Raw genomic sequence first — 18,736 nt, 5'->3', positions numbered from 1 at the left:
AAGACCCACTTGTAGTATGAGTTTTTTGAATTAGGAAAATTCACCTCAACATCTGGGCCACACCATTTCCTGGCAGCCTATATAAAGGACATGGAAGAAGAAAGCTTGCTCTCTTTGCCTGTTTGTTCTTGCTTTGGCATTAGAGCCTACTTCTTTGGGATTCCAGTGTATAGATGAGACATCCAGCCTTGTGAATGGAACAACTAACTGGATTCTTGGGCCTTCAGTTGGTAGACAGCTACTAATGAACTAGCTGAACCACAGACTGTAAGCCATTAATTATTGTAGCAGGCCACTTGTTCGTTCCTGGCTGCTCAGTCCTGAAATAACTACACAGAAACTGTAATAATTAAATCACTACTTAGCCCATTAGCTCTAGCTTCTTATTGGCTAACTCTCACATCTTAATTTAACCCATTTCTATTAATCTGTGTTTTGCCATGTGGCTGTGGCTTACCAGATAAAGTTCTGGCATCTGTCTCTGGCAGGGCTACATGGCTTCTGCCTCCTTCCTCCAAGCATTCAGTTTAGTTTTCCCTGCCTACCTCTGTTCTGGCCTGCTCTGCTATAGGCTCAAAGCAGTTTCTTTATTCAATAATGTTATTCACAGCATACAAAGGGGAATCCCACATCACCTTTCCTTTTCTGTCTAAATAAAAAGGAAAGTTTTAACTTTAACATAGTAATTATATAACAAAACAGGTATCAAAAAAGAATTACAATTACAATATTTTTATCTACTTTATCTTTTATCATAACTAAGGAAAACTATAACTATATATTCTTCAACTCCATCAAAGACTCCAGAAGAATATATTACCTAAGAAAACAGGAGTGCATTGTAAACAACTTCCAAAACTCTAGAATTGACAGAGACATCTCACTGCCTAGACAGTCACCCAATGTTCTTCTGTAACATTGGGGTATCCATCTTCAGCCTAAAGGCCCACAGTATCAGGCAGACTTTTCCATGAAGCAGGACATTTCAAAGACAGTTCCCGCCTATATTGGCAATTAGTCACTTTTTTCTGTGTTCTGCAGAATGTCTGGCAGACTCTTTGGTGTAGTAGGAACCCCAAAGAACCATCTCACCTTTAGGCAAGTTCAGCAGTCATTTTTCTGTGGTGCCTGCAGGTCCAGTTTTTATAGCATACCATGAAGGAGTCCAGTTTCTTGCCCAAATGGCTAACAAATTCCATAAGGAGCCTCTTTGACGCCCATCTACCTCTTGAAGTTATTGGAGCTGCCAGGATCAGATGTGTCTCATTGTCATAAAAAGTCCTAAGTTGTTTTATTTTGGGGAGGGGGGTTTCGAGACAGGGTTTCTCTATAGCTTTGGAGCCTGTCCTGGAACTCGCTCTGTAGACCAGGCTGGCCTCGAACTCACAGAGATCCACCTACCTCTGCCTCCTGAGTGCTGGGATTAAAGGCGTGCGCCACCAATGCCCGGCCTAAAAGTCCTAAGTTCTTTTTTTTTTTTTTTTTTTTTTTTTTGGTTTTTCGAGACAGGGTTTCTCTGTGGTTTTGGAGCCTGTCCTGGAACTAGCTCTGTAGACCAGGCTGGTCTCGAACTCACAGAGATCCGCCTGCCTCTGCCTCCCAAGTGCTGGGATTAAAGGCGTGCGCCACCTATGAACACAATATTCTGTCTGCGTGTATGCCTGCAGGCCAGAAGAGGGTACCAGACCTCATTACAGATGGTTGTGAGCCACCATGTGGATGCTGGGAATTGAACTCAGGACCTTTGGAAAAGCAGGCAATGCTCTTAACCGCTGAGCCATCTCTCCAGCCCCAAGTCCTAAGTTCTTAAATGCCATATTTTGCGACTCTCTGAGAGGTTTGAAAAATAACTATCCATCTGAAATACATCTCTGTACATCTAGAAAATATAAATAACATGACTACAAGCTTGACTATTATAGACGATTATCTATTAACCTATATTTCTTAATTAAACCTTACATTTTTAAGTGAGTTGCACAAACACAATACCTTAATCAAGAGCAGAAATATATATATAACAAAACTGACCTTAAATTTGTATCAATAAACCAAGATCCATACCAATGCAAATCTCTATAGCATATCCTCCATTAAATGTAAAGAAACATTTATAAGCAATATTTGGGAATTTGGGAGTGGTTCTCTGCAAACTGCTGTTTTTTGTTGGGCAAAGTAACTTTTGGGGTGCATTCACAGTGACCTTTCAGAGGGTCTTGGCCCATCAAACCACATTAGTTTGGAAGGATTTCACAGGTTTTCATCCTCTGTGGAAATAAAAGAACCTCTTTTCCAAAGCAACTTATCCTCAGACCCAAATTTTGAAGTCAAGAAACATTTAAATCTTCCCTTCTTTCTCGTTTTTTCCCACTTCCCTTCTTCCTCTAACCTGGCTCCTATGCTGTGATATATTTTTTTGTATTATCTCTTTCTTCTTGTGGTGATAATCTTGTGGGATGTAAAATTTTCAAATAAAGCCTTTGCAAGATAATTTTTTAAAAAAAGAAACATTTAAAATATCTATGCTGGTTTAGCTTAGCAGCCCATACAATGAAATGTCTCTCTGGACGTAGCTCTTTCACAGCCAAAAAATTCAATGAAAACACAATAATATTCATAATTCAGACTCTCTGTTTATCAGTGTCCATTTTATGTGGCTTATTTGTTTTTATTCTATTACATTTTAATATTTTATTATCTTTACTCCTTTAATCTAAGACTGTACTCTATCTCTTTAAAGATCTTGGTTTTTTTTAAAAAAACAATTTACTTCTTTTTCTAACTCTCTATGCTCTTTTCTTTCTTTCCCAAGGCTACATACATTTTCTAAACACACAGTGTCTCATTTAGAAGTCTTTTATGTCTGAATCTTTCCTTATTGTGTATCTGTAATCCTTTTCTAACCAGGATGGCTTTTTAAAATGCTAAGTGTTTCTTAAGAACCTAAGCTGCAGCACTGCTAGGGGTAATATGCTTGCTCCACCCAGCCTAACATGGCAGAAGTCCATTCAGTGCCTGAGACTGTTGAGTGGGAGCCATCCTCACCACCTCAACTCTGATAACCAGTTGGCCCATGCTGTTACCAAGTAACTTGTAGCACGTTGTCCATGACTCCATTCAAGTTTTGGCCTCCTGAAAGAGCCAGAGTTAGTGCTGGCAGTATGGCCTGTGAAGCCGTGTGCTTTTTTCCTGTTACCGCTGAATCAGGAAAACTTAAGGGAGCTGCTGCAAAATGCCAGCTGGAGAAAAAAATGCAGCTAAACTTTTGTTTTTCTGTGTCTAGAATTCCTTTTCAAACTTTCTCAGGTTTTACATGAACGTAGTCAGCCCCACATTGGCATGCCAATTTGTTGTAGGAGTCCGCTTATTCATTCCCAGCTGTGCAGCCCTGAAATAACCACACAAAAACTGTATTAATTAAATCACTGCTTGGCCCATTAGTTTTAGCTTCTTATTGGCTCTTACATTTTAATTTAACTCATTTCTATTAATCTGTGTATTGCCATGTGGCTGTGGCTTACCAGGTAAAGTTCCGGTGTGTGTCTCTGGCAGGGCTACATGGCTTCTAACTTCGCCTCCTTCCTCCCAGCATTCAGTTTAGTTTTCCCTACCTACCTCTGTTCTACCCTGCTCTGCTATAGGCTCAAGGCAATATCTTTATTCAATAATGGTATCCACAGCATTCAGAGGGGAATCCCACATCAGTTAATCCCATATATATGTTTTGCTCCCCTAGAAAACTCTGAATAACAAAAATAATATGTATAATACCTAACAATAGTTGAATAAATGAGACCCTTTCACTTGATGGAAATATGGTAGCAGATTAAAGGTTTGCGTCTTCTCACATCAAGATCCAGATCAGACATGTGATTTCCAACCTCAAAGGTCCAGACTAGAAGGGGATTCATCCACTTTAAACCAAGCAGAAAATCTCTTACAGGTGTGCCCTACATTTCTGGATTGTAGCTCATTCCAGATATAGTCAAGTTGACAACCAAAAATATACACTGTGGTGGTTGGAAAGAAAATGGCCCCCAAAGCGAGTGACACTATTAGGAGGTGTGGTCTTGCTGGAATAAGTGTGTCATTGTGGAGGCAGACTTCTCTCAGTGTGACAGTCAACTTCCTGTTGCCTGTTAAGATGTAGCACTTTCAACTCCAGCACCACATCTGTCTGCACACTGCCATGCTCCCACCATAATGATAATGAACTGAACCTCTGAAACTGTAATGGAGCCACTGGTGTGGGACAATTGTATTCTGTCAATTATGTTTTAAATAAATGCTGATTGGCCAGTAGATAGGCAGGAAGTATAGGCAGGACAACCAGACAGGAAGTAGAGGCGCAGCAATGGGAACAGGAGTATTCCGGGAAGAAGGAAGCTTCCTCTGCAGTCCTGCCCAGACATGGAAGAAGGAAGATGTGACCTGCTCCACCGAAAAAGGTATCGAGCCATGTGGCTAACACAGATAATAATGGGTTAATATAAGTGATAAGAGCTAATAAGCCTAAGCTAATGGGCCAATCAGTTTATGATTAATGTAGACACTCTGTGTGATTTCTTTGGGACATACCAGCTGTGGGAACTGGGCAGAACAGAAAACCCAACAAGCAGGCCTTCATGTTACAAGACACCTCAATTAAATGCTTTCTTTAAAAAAAAAAAATGCTTTCTTTATAAGAGTTGGCATGGTCATGGTGTCTCTTCACAGCCTAAACTAAAACAGCCACCACACCTACCAATAACTATATTAAATGCAAATGACCTAAACATCTCAATGAAAAGATAAATTGTTAGTAAAAGTGAGTTGCAGTGTTAGAGATGGTTCTGCAGTGGTTAAGAGCACTTACTGTTCTTGCAGAAGGGAGCTCAGTTCTCAGCACCCACATGATGTTTGTAACCTGTCTGTAACTCCAATTCCAGAGGATCCAACACCTCTGCTGACTTAGAGCTTCTGCATGCACATAGTGCACATCCATATAATTAGGCACATGCACACACAAATACTTTATAAAAAAAGAACAATCTAAAGCAAACACACTTTAAATAGGAAAGAATGAAAATTAAAGGGCGGGAAAGATCTATCACACAAGCACTGATCAAAAGAGTGATAGAAAATTTGTATTATTATTAAAACAGACTTCAGAGTGAGGAATACTTCAGATGAGGGGTATTAGTTAATAACAATGTGGTCCATATACCACAATGCATAATAGTTTTAGACATCCATATGTACAAAGAGAGGTTTAAAAACAGTAAGTAAAAAGAAACAGAAAAGAAACAAGATATATTCTCAGTTATATTTGGAGACTACAAGTCTTCTCTAAGTGATTAACAAAATAACTACAAAAACAAAGCAAAACAAAAAATCAACAACAACAACAAAAAACCCAAAACCCAAACCAAAAAAGAATTAATAAAAACCCACCTCATTAAGGTAAAGGAAATCAATCAACTTTCCCTGGCACTTCAGAAACCACTTTATTCAAACTAACAGATTTGAAGAACACATGGAACAAACACCAAGACCAACCAAGTTGAAGCTCCCCCTCAAAAAAAAAAAGGGGGGAAGATAAGCTTGAAAAATTCTGTAACCATTTATAAGATCAAGAACACTAATGGCACAAAAATATTTTTTAGAAAATATAAAAGATGTATTCCCAAGCTAGCATTACCACAATAAAAAGAATTAAATGAAAAGGTAAAAAAGGTATCCTCATGGACAAAAGGTAAAAAAAAAAAAAAAATACTAATTAAGGTTTAACTACAAGGTGACACATTTGAAAATAACACTGCTATATTTAAAAACTACAGAAGATAAATCCATAAACATAGTAAAAAACAAAATAAAAAATTGTTTCTGACCAAACTCAGTACTTACAGTGTTAAAATCCAGTATCTCCAAGAGAATGGAAATGAACTCAGTATGACAAAAGGTCACTTGCTTTGTTCTCTTGAGGCTGCTTAGCAAACTTTGAGAGACTGGGTGGTTTTTATACAGCAGATATTAATTTCTCACAAGTCATTTCTCTAGGAATTCCAAGACCCAAGTCTGAGTAGGTCTGACCTGGCAAAGGGTTGCTTTCCAGTTCAGACTACAGTGTTTTTCACTGCATCTTTATTTGGGGGTGAGGTAGGTGTTGGACTCTTTAAAAAAGGTAATGATCTATTTGGGACAACATCACATACTCCAAAACTCCACTTCTCCCAAATATTTCCATAATGGGGTTAATATTCAACTCACAAATTTTGAGAAGAACACAAACACTTGGCTTAAGTAACACTTTATCATAATTTATGATATTGCAAGACTAAAATTAGAATGAGGACAAGAGTGTCTGCTATTGCCATTCTATTCATAATGGTGATGGAAGATCTACCAGTGCAGTAAGGGGAAAAGGGGAAGATAACATACAGATCAAAACAAAACAAACAAAAAACAAAAAAAAAATTCCTTAACCACAATGGCAAAGAACTTCCAAAGAATCTATGAAATTACCACAAGAAGGCTACATACTTCCAGATCAATAAACAAAAACCAACTGCATTTTTATATAATAGCAATTATCTAGAAACAAATCTCAGGAAAGTTATAATAGCATAAAATTATGAATATAAGCAAACAAAATTAGTGTAATATCTGAATGTTGAAACTATATTATGCTTATAAAAAGACAAAGAAAAGGACCTGGATAACTGAAAAAAGGTTATGTTTGCAAACTACGACATTCAATTAGGTATTAATTCTTCACAAATTGGTCTGTTTTAATACAATCCAAACGAAAATTCCTTTTTCTTTTCTTTTCTTTTTTTTTTTTTTTTGTAGAAACAAAACACTTCTACAGGTTCTATAAATAACTAGTATAGCACCATGGCAAAAGACAACTTCAGGGAAGAGAGAGTGTATTTTAGTGTATGGGTAATATAGGTATGAGAGTTCATGATGAAGAAGACATGACTTCAACCAAGACCATGAAGCAAAGACAGAGCAAACTAAAAGTAAGCATTTTTTTTTTTAAATCTCAGAGACTCCCCTTAGTGACATACATCCTCCAGCAAAGTTGTACTACCTAAACTTCCTCAAATAGTGCCATCAACTGTGGATCAAATGTTCAAATGCATAAATAAAGCAATAGGGAAAATTTCTAATTCAAACTACCAGTACTATACATGTGTCCATGTTTATATGTGCATGTGTGCCCATCTGTCATGAAGATCTGGAAGCCAGAGGTCAAGGTGAGGTGTTGGGTCAGGTAACTTTCTCTACGTGCATGTACATGTGTATGTATACAGGGTCTCTTCACTGGACCTTGAGCTCATTAAGATTGGGTAGACCAGCTGGCTAGCAACAAGCTCTGGGTAGTCACCTGCCTCTGATCCATCTGTCTTTATTCCTTATTGCCAGAGATACAAGCACATGGCCTTACTGGGCTTTTTTCTATGTGGTGCTTGGAATCTGAACTCAACCCTCCTGCTTGAGAAGCAAGCACTTCACCTACTAAGTAAGACATGCTCCCCAGTCCAGTCCTGGCCAAAATGATATTTAAAAGGAAGAGCCCAAGAGTTTACATTTCCTGATTTTAAGACTTATTGCAAAGTAAAAATGCCATGATGATATAGTATTTTCAAAATTCAGGCACAAAGATCAACAGGACAACCCAGAAGCAGATCCCATTTGTGGTCTACTAATAGTCAACTAAATTCAACAAGAAAAGGAATGTTCTCAACAAACACAATTAGAATGACATATCCACTGATAAGAAAACAAACTATAAAAGCCTTTGCTCACATCATAAAACAAAAATCTAACTCAGAATGTACAATGTATCTTGATATAAAAACCAAAATGATTGCCTGGCATGGTGGCACGTGCATTTAATCCCAGAACTCTGAAGGCAGAAGCAAGCAGATCTGAGTTTGAGGGCAACCTGATCCATAAAGTGAATTCCAAAACCCTGTCTTCTTGAAAACCAAAAAAGAAAAAAACAAAACAAAACAAAACAAATAACCCCCCCCCAAACCAACCAATCAAAAAGCCCAACACCAAAAATATTAAATAAGTAGCCAAAAACATGAGGAAACTTGTATTTTATTTTGGAACTGGCAAGAAATTCTCAGAATACAGAAGCAAAACCCATAAAAAAAGAAACTCACTAGCCAAATTAATTCTAACTAAAAGCTCTTTTTAAGGGATTTTTGTGTGTGCCACACGAGTGAAGGTGCCTGTGGTGGCCAAGAGACATTAGAGCTGGAGTAACAGGCATCTGTGAGCAGACCAATGTGGGTGTTGAGAACTGAATTTGGGTCCTCTGGAAGAGCAGCAAGCACTCTTACTGTACAGCCATCTCCCCAGATCCTCCTTACAACACAATTAATAAAAACACAGAGACATATATTGAGGTTTAATCTGAAAACCAGAAAAGCAAAGCAATCAGCCACTGGCTCTTACCTCGACCTCAGTCCAAAATGGTGATCCTGCCTCCAGGAATCTCAGAATGAGACTGAGAGCTGTCTCCTCCCATTTTATAATTCTCTCTAGTTCTGGGATTAAGGGCATGCACCACTACTGCCTAATTTGTATGTCAATCTAGTGTGGCTACTAGGATTAACGGTGTGTATCATTGCTTCCTGGTCTGTAAGGCTGGCCAGTGTGGCTGTTTTACTTTTCTGACCCTCAGGATATCTTTATTTATTAAAATACAAATGAAATGCCACTATATTTCCCCTTTCTGTTTAAAATAAAAAGGGCTATAACTAATATAAGAAAAAGTATATAAAATAAGTAAAATAACTATATACAAAATATACAGGTAATAAATACATCAACGATGCCTAGTCCATTTGCATTTGACAAATTCAGAAAAAATACTCCATATCTATCCTATCTTGGTGAGTCCAAAGTCTTGTTCCTAATTTACTTTCTATTATAACTTACTTTCTGCATTGGGTAAACAAGGTAAACCGTAACTCTAACTATCTGGTCTTCAACTCTTTCAGAGACTCAAGAAGGAAATATTAACTTGGTATGGGAGTTTCTTCTGATTGTGTGTTGCTTTCATTGGTTAATGAATAAAAAACTGCCTTGGCCTAGTTGATGAGGCAGAACTTAGGAAGGCAGAGAACTGAATGCTAGGAGGAAGAAGGGCAGAGAGAGAAGCCATGGATCTTCTGCCTGAGATGGATGCTGGTTAGAATCTTGCTGGTAAGCCACAATCACGTAGCGATACACATATTAATAGAAACGGGTTAAATTAAGATGTAAGAGTTAGCTAATAAGAAACTACAGCTAATGGGCCAAACAGTGTTTTAATGAATACAGTTTCTGTGTGGTTATTTTGGGTGTAAGCTAGCCGGGCAGCTGAGACAAACACGGGACTCTCTTCTTGTAACATTAACTAAGCAAGAAGTGCAGGTGACTTCCAAAAAATGTGAGTAATGGCAGGAATAGTTGGCTGCCTGGACAGTCACCTAAGGTTTCTCTGTAACATTGGAGCATGCATTTTCAGATTACAGACCTAGCAAAACTGACAGACTTTTCTGTGAAGCAGGATATTCTGAAAGGCTGTCCTACCTTGTCTTGGCAAAATTTGGCAGTCACTTTGTTTTGTGTCCTGATTGTCCAGTTTGGACAGCATAATGTCAGCAGTCAAGGCAAGGGAAGTTTCTTGCCCAGTGGCTAACTTTTACCACAAGGAAAGTAAACTCCATATGGAACTTTTCCAATGTCCATCATCTTCTCTGAAGCAGACTGGTGCTGCCAGGGGCAAAAATGTCTCGCTGTCATAAAAAAGAGCCTATATAATTAAAACATATTAAATGCCATATTCTGTAGATCTCTGAAGTGTTTGAAAACCACTTGTCTATCTAAAATATATCTTTGACCTTGAAAACATACCTAATGTGACTACAGTTGATTTTAATAGGTGACTAATTACTAACCCGCATTTCCTTATTATCTTAAACAGTTTGTAATAATAATTTTCAAGATTAGAAATCTGCATTACATTATTAAATGAGATGTATAGGTACAATACCTTGAACAAGATTAGAAATGTATGTACACTATGTTTTAACAAAATGAATCTCAAATTTGTATCAACATACAAAATTTGTATACAATAAAAGTCCAATCCAATATAAAGCATTTATAACTAGTAGTTGGTTTTTTAAAAGTAGATTCAGTAATCTATCTTTTTATCTTCTCATATCTAGATCCTCAGTTTTTCTTTTCAGAATAGATTCAATAATCTAGCCTCTTATCCTATCATATCGATAATATCCATAATCCATGGAACAACCAAAACATACCCAGTCCACCTCTTGAGAATGTGGGCATTGTATTCTTAAATTTACTTCCTGCTGTCTGGGGGGTGACAGTATCTTTAGGAGATCCTGAAAGTAAAATTTGGTTTAAATGTCAAGTACTGGGAGAGGTAGCTCTATCATTTGTTGTCCAGTCTCTGTGTAATGTGAAAGTGCAGGTTTGTCTCAAGTCCGGGTTAGAGTAATTTGTGAGGCAGTGTGTAGTCCAAAGCAGATCTGAAGTGGTGCTATAAGCTGAATAGCATCATATTAACCAGGTAGAATATTTATTCCGGGGCCCCATCCTCTTTCTGGAGACTTCAAAGATTACTATAAAAAAATTTATTGTTCACTGTGGAAAACTTAAACATTATATCAAAATTTGAATTTTGAATTTCAACAGACATATATTCAAACGTTACCACAGAGATAAAAATAGGTATGGGGAGAAAAATTTTTTGAAAACAGAGTTTTGATAACCTTAGTCCTTAGATTTTATCTTCCTTCTGTCCCACACCAGGTAGCTCCTGATACGAGACAGAAACTCTGAATTTTTCTTTTAACAACATGCTTAGATTTAGAGAAGGAAGCCAATTCCAAAGCCAGATTTGATTTTTAAATGAGTAGCAACTACCATTATACTGAGAAGTAGGGAGATATGTTTGTTTAGGTAGTGGGATATTATCCTTCAGAGGATATTGGTATTCAGATTTCTCTTTGCTTGGTGATTCTTTCTGGATAGCTATATCTTTTTTTCTTTAGGCTTCTAGATATCCAAGGTCTCTTGACTTTTTGAAGATGGGTATTTTCCTGCAAAGATATCCTTACAAGGTTTCCTTACAACCTGTATGATTGTCACCTCTGTGGATGAGTTGTCATTTCTCTGTATCAAGAGGTTCTCCTTTTCAAACTGAATCTTGATTAATTTTGGTGATATCCATAGTTTTTCTTCTGTGGAAACAAGAGCAAAATCCTTTCCCCAACACTGGTCCCACATTGGGCGCCAAATTGAAACACAATTAATAAAAACTCATACAGATAATGGGGATCAACCTGAAGACCAAAAAAGCAAAGCTTTTACGTCAATCTCAGTGTGAAAACAAGTGATCCTGCCTCCAGGAAACCTCAGAATGAGATTGAGACTGAGAGCTGTCTCCTTCCATTTTAGAACCCTTTCTAGTTCTGGGATTAAGGGTGTGTACCATTACCACCTGGTTTCTATGGCAAGCTAGTATGATTAATGGTATTAAAGGTGTGTCTCATTGCTTCCTGGTCTATAAGGCTGGCCAGTGTGGCTGTTTCACTTTTCTGACCCTCAGGTAAGCTTTATTTATCAAAATACAAATGAAATGCCACTGCAGCCTCTTGAAAAAGAATTACTATGATCAGAACTGGTTGTATCTGTTATCAATACCTGTCCTCAGGACACAAAGAGATAAGGCACCATCAAGAAGCATAATAACATTTTGAAGGTGCAGCAAGGACTACGTTGTCTAATACTAGACTGATTGAAAGGTCAAAAACTATTGACTAAGGCAGATACTCAGTAGCAGGAGCTGTCTATAAATCAGTTTGGCCCAAAGAAACCACAGAAGAGAGAAAAGCTCAGATGACTAAGTAGAGTACTGGCAAAGGAAAGGAGCTGAAAATGCCTCCTAACTGAATAGCAAATCAGTCTAAGCCAAAAGGAATGAAAACCCCATCAGATCCTTTTGGACTATCATGGCAGAAGAAGATAAACAAAGATTATTTACTGAAAAAGTAAACAAAACAATTTCTCAATGCCTGAACCTGATTAATAAGAGATGCTCAAAAGAAATTTTAGGCATAATGAATGACCTGATTCATAATATTCCAGATGCCAAAAAACTTGTTAAATATTGGATACGTATTGAACCTATCAAAAGTCCTATTGAAAATATTATCTCAATTTATGAGAAGGCCATTCTGGAAGGGGCTCAGCCTACTGACGAGATGTCACACATAATGAAAGATATTTTAACAATGAAGAGTCAAGAAAATATTAATTTGGGAGAAAGTACTGTGGAGGCTCATGCAATCAAGGGATATATCCAGGAAGTAAAAATTGAAGAAACAAGTATCAATTTAGAGCCAGAAAATCCAGGAGAAGAAAATGAGTATCAGAGGAATGTTAGTTTGTGGAAACAATCAAGACAAAGAAACAAAAAATCTAACCAACAATTTTATAACCCCTGATTTAAAAAATAGAAGCATGTTGTCTAACTATGTATAATGTATCTTCTACACCATGTTTGCACCTGTCCCTGACCAAGAGAGACCAGCCGGCCTTCAGAAAACAAAAACTTAAGGAATATTTATTAATATGAAAAGCAATGTTTCCATACAAACAATAAAATCATATATCCAGAGAACAGCAAGTGATGACAACTGAAGATCACGTTCAAGAAGGTAAGAAAGTTCTGAAACCAAAGCCGAGATGGTCAATAAAGAAAATACTGAAAACAACTGCATTCCATTAAAACATGATGAAGTAATCAGTTCAGAAATACACAACTTGAAGTATAATATTATCAACTAGAGATGCTTTCCAAGCTCAGACTATGACATCAGACCACACATGTCACCTTAAAAGAATAAAAAGATGCGAGTAACTGCAGAAAAGCCCAAACAGGATACTAACATGCCTTAAAAAAACAAGGATTGGCTATTATGGTCAGGTTGTTCAGTGTAAGATTAATTCATTTAGAAAGCTTCCGAATGTCAAAGCTGAGAATCCTGCAACATCCAAGAAACTTCCCACTACTGTGTCTAAAGCCTAAAAGGCTCAGTCTGCGCCTGGACATGAAATCAGTATTAGAGGTATGAGCCAGTGCTGCTTTGGTTTTCTGGTCTTCAGGTTGAACCCCAATATCTGTCTCTGTTTTTTTTTTTTTTTTTTTTTTTTTTTAATAATTATGCCACACCTCACATTTACAGATTGGAAACAAAACAAAATCTTCATATTGAAATGTGTGTTTACTTGCCTGTCAATGCTGTATAAAGATCATATTTCAAAAGCTTTAAAATTCATTGAGAAAAGCGGCTTTCTAAAAATGGCTATATCATCTGAAGGAAACCTTTACAAATGACAACAGTTATCAGCATTGTTTGCTGTCCAGTAAATAAATACAAGTTAAAATTCACTGTGAACCAGGAATGATAAGATGCCTATAATCTCAGTAGTCAGAAACCTGAGGCAAGAGGATTAAGAGTTCAAGGATAGCTTAGGCTACATAGTGAGTTCACAACGGTCTCAGCTACAAAACAAAATCTCTTTTTCAGAAAGACCAAGAAAATAAACAAGTGAAAAACAAAAATAAAAATCAGTGTAATACATATATACTAGAAGGGTGTGAGAATGTAGATATAAAGCAAACATGTCATTGGCAGACAACTAAAACAGGGTAAAGATTAAACATTCAGTTTCCATACAAGCCCATAAATGCCACTTGTAGAGATATTTTTTTCAGGTATAAAAAGTTTTTAATTCACATAAGAGCTCAGAATGGATGTTCACGCACCTTTATTAATAACAACCCTAAATCAGCAACAACCCAAATACCCATAAATAGGTGACTAAAACAGCAGTAAATCACCTATCATCAACTACTTCACAATAAAAGGAAATGAAGCGGTTAAACACACACAATTATCTTCAAAAACATGATATGAGGAAAAGACAGACACAAAAGAAATAATTTCACTTATATGAAATTGCAGACCAAGAGAAACTAATGTTTTCAGAGAGATGAAAATACTATCCTGATTGTGTTATATTTTATTCTGTGGTAATGGCCATTAAGAGCATACTTTTATGAAAACAAAATGAGTTGTACATTTTAAGTAAGTACATTTCATTATGTCTAATTTACTGCCAATAAAGTTGACTCTTTGAAAAGATAACCTCTTTCAGGAAACTGGTATACAAGCTGCACTGGTAATACCCAAATAGAACCAACATATAAATGAAAAGATGTCAAAAACAAATAAATAAAACCTAACATCCACTTCTTAAGGTTTTTTAAACATATCAACAAGAATGAAAATAATAGGTGTCAACAAGATGTCTCACTAGGGAAAGGTGCTTGCCACGAAGCCTGACAATATGCATATAATACCCAGAACCCCATGATAGAAGAATTATCTCCCACAAGTTGTTCTCTGACCTCTACATGCATGCTGTAGCAATATACACGTGTACAAACACACACATGTACACGCTGTTTTTAAAAATGAAAATATTATTATCTTGGAAAACTAAAAATAGAAGGCCATGTTTTAACTTAGTATTGGCTATTAGAAAGCTCTGTGAAATATTTTTAATGCTAGCATTCACCTTAAAATAAAAAATAACATCATATTGTAACTATTTACTATTCAATAATATGTAGTACCTACCCAGCAATTCAATGAACAAAATGTTACAAAAACTAGAAAGAAAACCACAAAACTGCCTATTTTCAGAAAACTAAAAACTAAATAAAAACATAAGCTCCACGAAAAACGGAACAAAACAAGCTTTTGTATTTCCAGAGACAGGAAAAAGAAAAGTTACCTTTCATCTACAAACAGTAACCAACCATAAAGAAGTGGAAATACTGGGAAGGAATGTCAACTATATAGGGGGCTAACTAAAGCTTTACTGTACAGCAGGATGTGAAGAATAACCTGAAGACAAACTTGGGAGGGGGTTCATGACTATGAAAGAGTTCTAAGAATTCGTACAGAACGTTATTCAAAATAGGGATTTTAAAATTTAAATTGCAATTGGTCTGAAGATCACCTAGAAGAATTACTCAAGAAATAGTCAAAATACCTTTGAAGAGAGTAATAGCGAGGGTTAGAAGTCTATCAAACTTAAATACTCAAGTCCTTTAGCTCTGCAAATCTATTTCTCTGGACCTGTGCTCCAGAAAAGTGTTTCCGGGATTAACAGTGGCTGGGTCTTGGGATGGAGGAAATACAAGGGGACTGGTAGTATTTTCACAGTCTTCCACACTGTGAACCGTTCTAAAGCCAAGGACTTAAGTTAAAGCGTACCTTCCAACTGCAAGCAATTTAAACAGGTTTCAATAGGAAAGTTTAATTAAAGTCCATCTAATTAAAGAAATATGTTGGACTCTTAGAACATGAAACAAGGGACTGTGTCCAAGACATGTAATTAGGTGAAGATACGAGCCTTAAACAAAACGTGCTCCGTTGGTATAGCCCTCACCCCCACCCCCGCATAAGCCAACTCGGCTTGTGGCTTGTATGTGTCTAATTTAAAGGTGCATTTGGGGAAGCACTTTGAAGGACGCCCACCAAATCTCAATAGTGGTGCGGCACCGGAGGGGGACAATGTTCACATTTTACTTAGGACTCCTTCCTTTATACTGCTGAATTTCACACCAAGGCTGCATGTCTGTAATAAAAGATTAAAGTTACTGCATATAAAAACGACATGAAATCCAGAAGACAAGCACAAAAACGGTTACGTTTATTTCTGCAATTTTGATGTTTATTGACATACTCTTCAGACGACCTGGGAGTCTTCAGCCACGATGACTGCCATCTTAAAAGAAATAGGAGCAAATATTTCGTGATGAAAATAGAACTAAGGCCTCTTTAAAGAGAATTGTATACTTGGCAGAACGAGGAGATTCAAAGCAGTGACTATGTAGAGAGGTTTTTTTTTTTTTTTTTTTTTTTTTTTTTTTTAAATGCCCGAAGAGAAAAACCTCCCCGATTCTTCCAGGAAAAAAAAAACAAACAAACTATTTACCTTCTCCCCTTTTCTCTAAGTTGGTCTGGGCAGCTTTCAACTCACCATTTTGTAAGTGCGCAAAAATGATTAACCAGGAGGAATCTTGGGGTGGGGGTGGGGTGGGGGGGCGGCACTGAAGGTGCCTCTCTGACAGGCGTGCTCGGGCCTAACGCTGCTGCCCGGGAAGGCGCTAGGCCACTGGCACCGTCTGACAGGGTGTCTGGGGGCCTGGGTTTCGGTGACAACCGGGGAGGACGCAGAAACGGGGGGCAGCGAGGGGCCGGGGAGGAAGGCGTGCCCCACGGACAGGGGCCCCGCAGGCCTGCGACGCCACGGTCCACCGCGTCGGGCCCGAGGGGTGGGCGGCACTGGCGGGCCGCGAGGGGGGGGGGAAGACGCCAGGTCCTTGGTCCGGGCACCAAGGACGGCGGGGGAGCCGGGGGGAGCCGGGGGGAGCCGGCGGGAGCGGGCGGGCGGGCGGGCGGAGGGCGCGACGGGCGGCTCAGGCTTGAGCGCGGCCCCGAGCGGGCTGGATGAGGCCCGGGAGGCGAGCGGCCTCCCAGCCGCCAACCCCACCCACCATGGCCGGCCTCGGCCAGGCCCGCTCCGCAGGAGCCACCACCGAAGCCCAGGCGCCGGGGCAGCGGCTCCGTCACCCAGATCCCTTCTGACCAAACCAGCCAGATTGGGGAGAAATAGAGAAAAAAAATGTCCCCTCACCGGAATGTGCAGCGGCTCCACAGCGAGATCGGCACTCGATCCTCCACCCGCCACCACCGCCTTCTTCTCCGCCTCCGACTCCTCCCCCGCCGGAACGCGCAGCGGCTGCAGCGGCGGCGGTGGCGGCGGCGGCGGCGGAAGCAGAGGCGGCGGCGGTGGCGGTGGCGGCAGCGCGTCCCGCCCCTTGCGCCGCGAAGGAGGCGGAGGAAGTCAGCGCTTTCGTCCCGCCCCCTGGAGGATCAGCCAATAGGCTCCGCGACCCTCGACAGGGAAAACGCACGCGTCCAATCGGAGCCCGAGAAGTGGGCTTACGTCAGTGGCTGGACGTGGCAGAAAAAGGGAAAATAACTCGGGCTGTCTCTCCGCCCGGCTCCCCAGGCGCTCTCCGAGGGCCGTCGCTGATTGGACGCCGAGCGGGGGAGCCGCACTCGGCCCCGCCTCCTGTCTGGCCCTGCGCCTTCCCCTGCAGCACTGCGACGTTTGGGGCGGGGGCGGGGCGCCGCGGTCCGCAGCGCCGGTTCAGCCTTTTGTGGTTTGGGCTGGGAGAGAAGGGCGGGGTCTTCTGTAAGGAAAGGGGGTGTGGAGAGCCGAGCGGGGGACTGGCGCAGTTACACTTCTCGGCATTCCCGCAGCCTCCGGCAAGATGGAGGTGCTGGATTCCGGGCAGACGCCACTAGAATTTGCAGTTCAAGTACAAGGGAAGGAGACGCCAAGCGATGGCAGTTCCCATAACAGCGGGAAGGTGGTCGTTTGCTCGCCCTGACGGCAGTGCGCCACCGATCAGGGCCCCCCTCCCCCGCTCTGGTCTCCGATTCTGTTCCCATAGGGCAGGTAGAGTAGATTTGGCCTGACCAGAGTTAAGCAGCTGACATCTCTAAGTTAAATCGGTTGTCAGGCTGGGAGGTAACAGCTCTCGTCACACATCACCAAAATAAATACAACAGCTGGAGTCCCTGGACACCTTGCTTAATTTAAACGCAGTCACAGCTGAAGTTCATTATGTCAGTGATGCACATGTCCTCTTTTCTCATTCTGAAGCCGGCCTGCTTCTCTGGTTACAATCCAGCTTTCTTCTCTACCTCCCCGCCCCCATCTCCAGCTCCATCGCCTAGTGCCTAAAGCCCGGGCTACATTTAACACGTCGCCTCCCCTACGAATTAAGACCCCACTTCTTGTGATGTCCTTTAACTGTAAAATCCGCCAGTGAACTGGAACTATTTTTTTTTCCGCCACTGATGTAAACAATTTGTGGGAAATTTCCCATGCAAACCTAGACCACGAGAATTGGCTAGACATTTTTGAAACCAAGTTTAATTCCCAGACTACTACAGTAGCATATATTTTATTGGAAAATGATATTACTCTGTCCTTTACGTGTTTCCAAGTCCTTGCCTTCTTTAAAGAGAATTTATATTTTAATTACATTCCTCTAATTTCCCCTTTAAATACTTGCAGATGAGTTTAGTTGAACACACTAACCCGCTGGCAAGCAGGGGGATTCTCAAATTTCAATAGTTTTCATACCATAGCCGTGTATACCTACTTGCAGTTTTGTTTTTCTTACATTAATGTATTTTTCTTCAACTTCTAAAGAGAGAATTATGAGAGTAACTAAGAAAAAAATGAATACCAAATAAGAGCTTTCAAACCTGGTTGCCAGCTGTGATGGCTTTTCCAGGATGTCAACTTGACTGGAACTGGAACCTGTAAGAGACAGTCTGCTTGGTTTGAAGTGGGTGAGTCCACTCTAGTCTGGATCTTGGAGGTGGGAAGACATACCTCTGATCCTGATCTTGAGGAGGGAAGACACACACCTTTAATCTGCCTCCCCCCTCTTCTGAAAGCCTATAAAAGGACATGGAAGAAGGAAGCTTTGCTCTTTTACTTGCTTGATCTGGCCTAGCTAGCACACCCCATTCCTTCAATGGCATTGGAGCCTACT

General features: G+C 39.9%; 1 protein-coding gene across 1 annotated transcript in view; it reads right to left on the bottom strand.

Moving 5' to 3' along the window:
* Pja2 (praja ring finger ubiquitin ligase 2) overlaps positions 1-16,974 on the bottom strand; it is a 50,714-nt gene extending 33,740 nt beyond the window's left edge. Inside the window, exon 1 of the mRNA XM_057758569.1 lies at positions 16,795-16,974. The gene's annotated coding sequence lies outside the window, so the exon portion shown is untranslated. The remainder of the gene's footprint in view (positions 1-16,794) is intronic.
* Positions 16,975-18,736: the final 1,762 nt, after the last annotated feature.

The sequence above is a fragment of the Chionomys nivalis genome, chromosome 2, assembly GCF_950005125.1.
Source record: "Chionomys nivalis chromosome 2, mChiNiv1.1, whole genome shotgun sequence".
Taxonomy (NCBI): domain Eukaryota; kingdom Metazoa; phylum Chordata; class Mammalia; order Rodentia; family Cricetidae; genus Chionomys; species Chionomys nivalis.
Note: the sequence above shows the minus strand (reverse complement) of the source record. Positions and strands in the feature narration are given on the sequence as shown.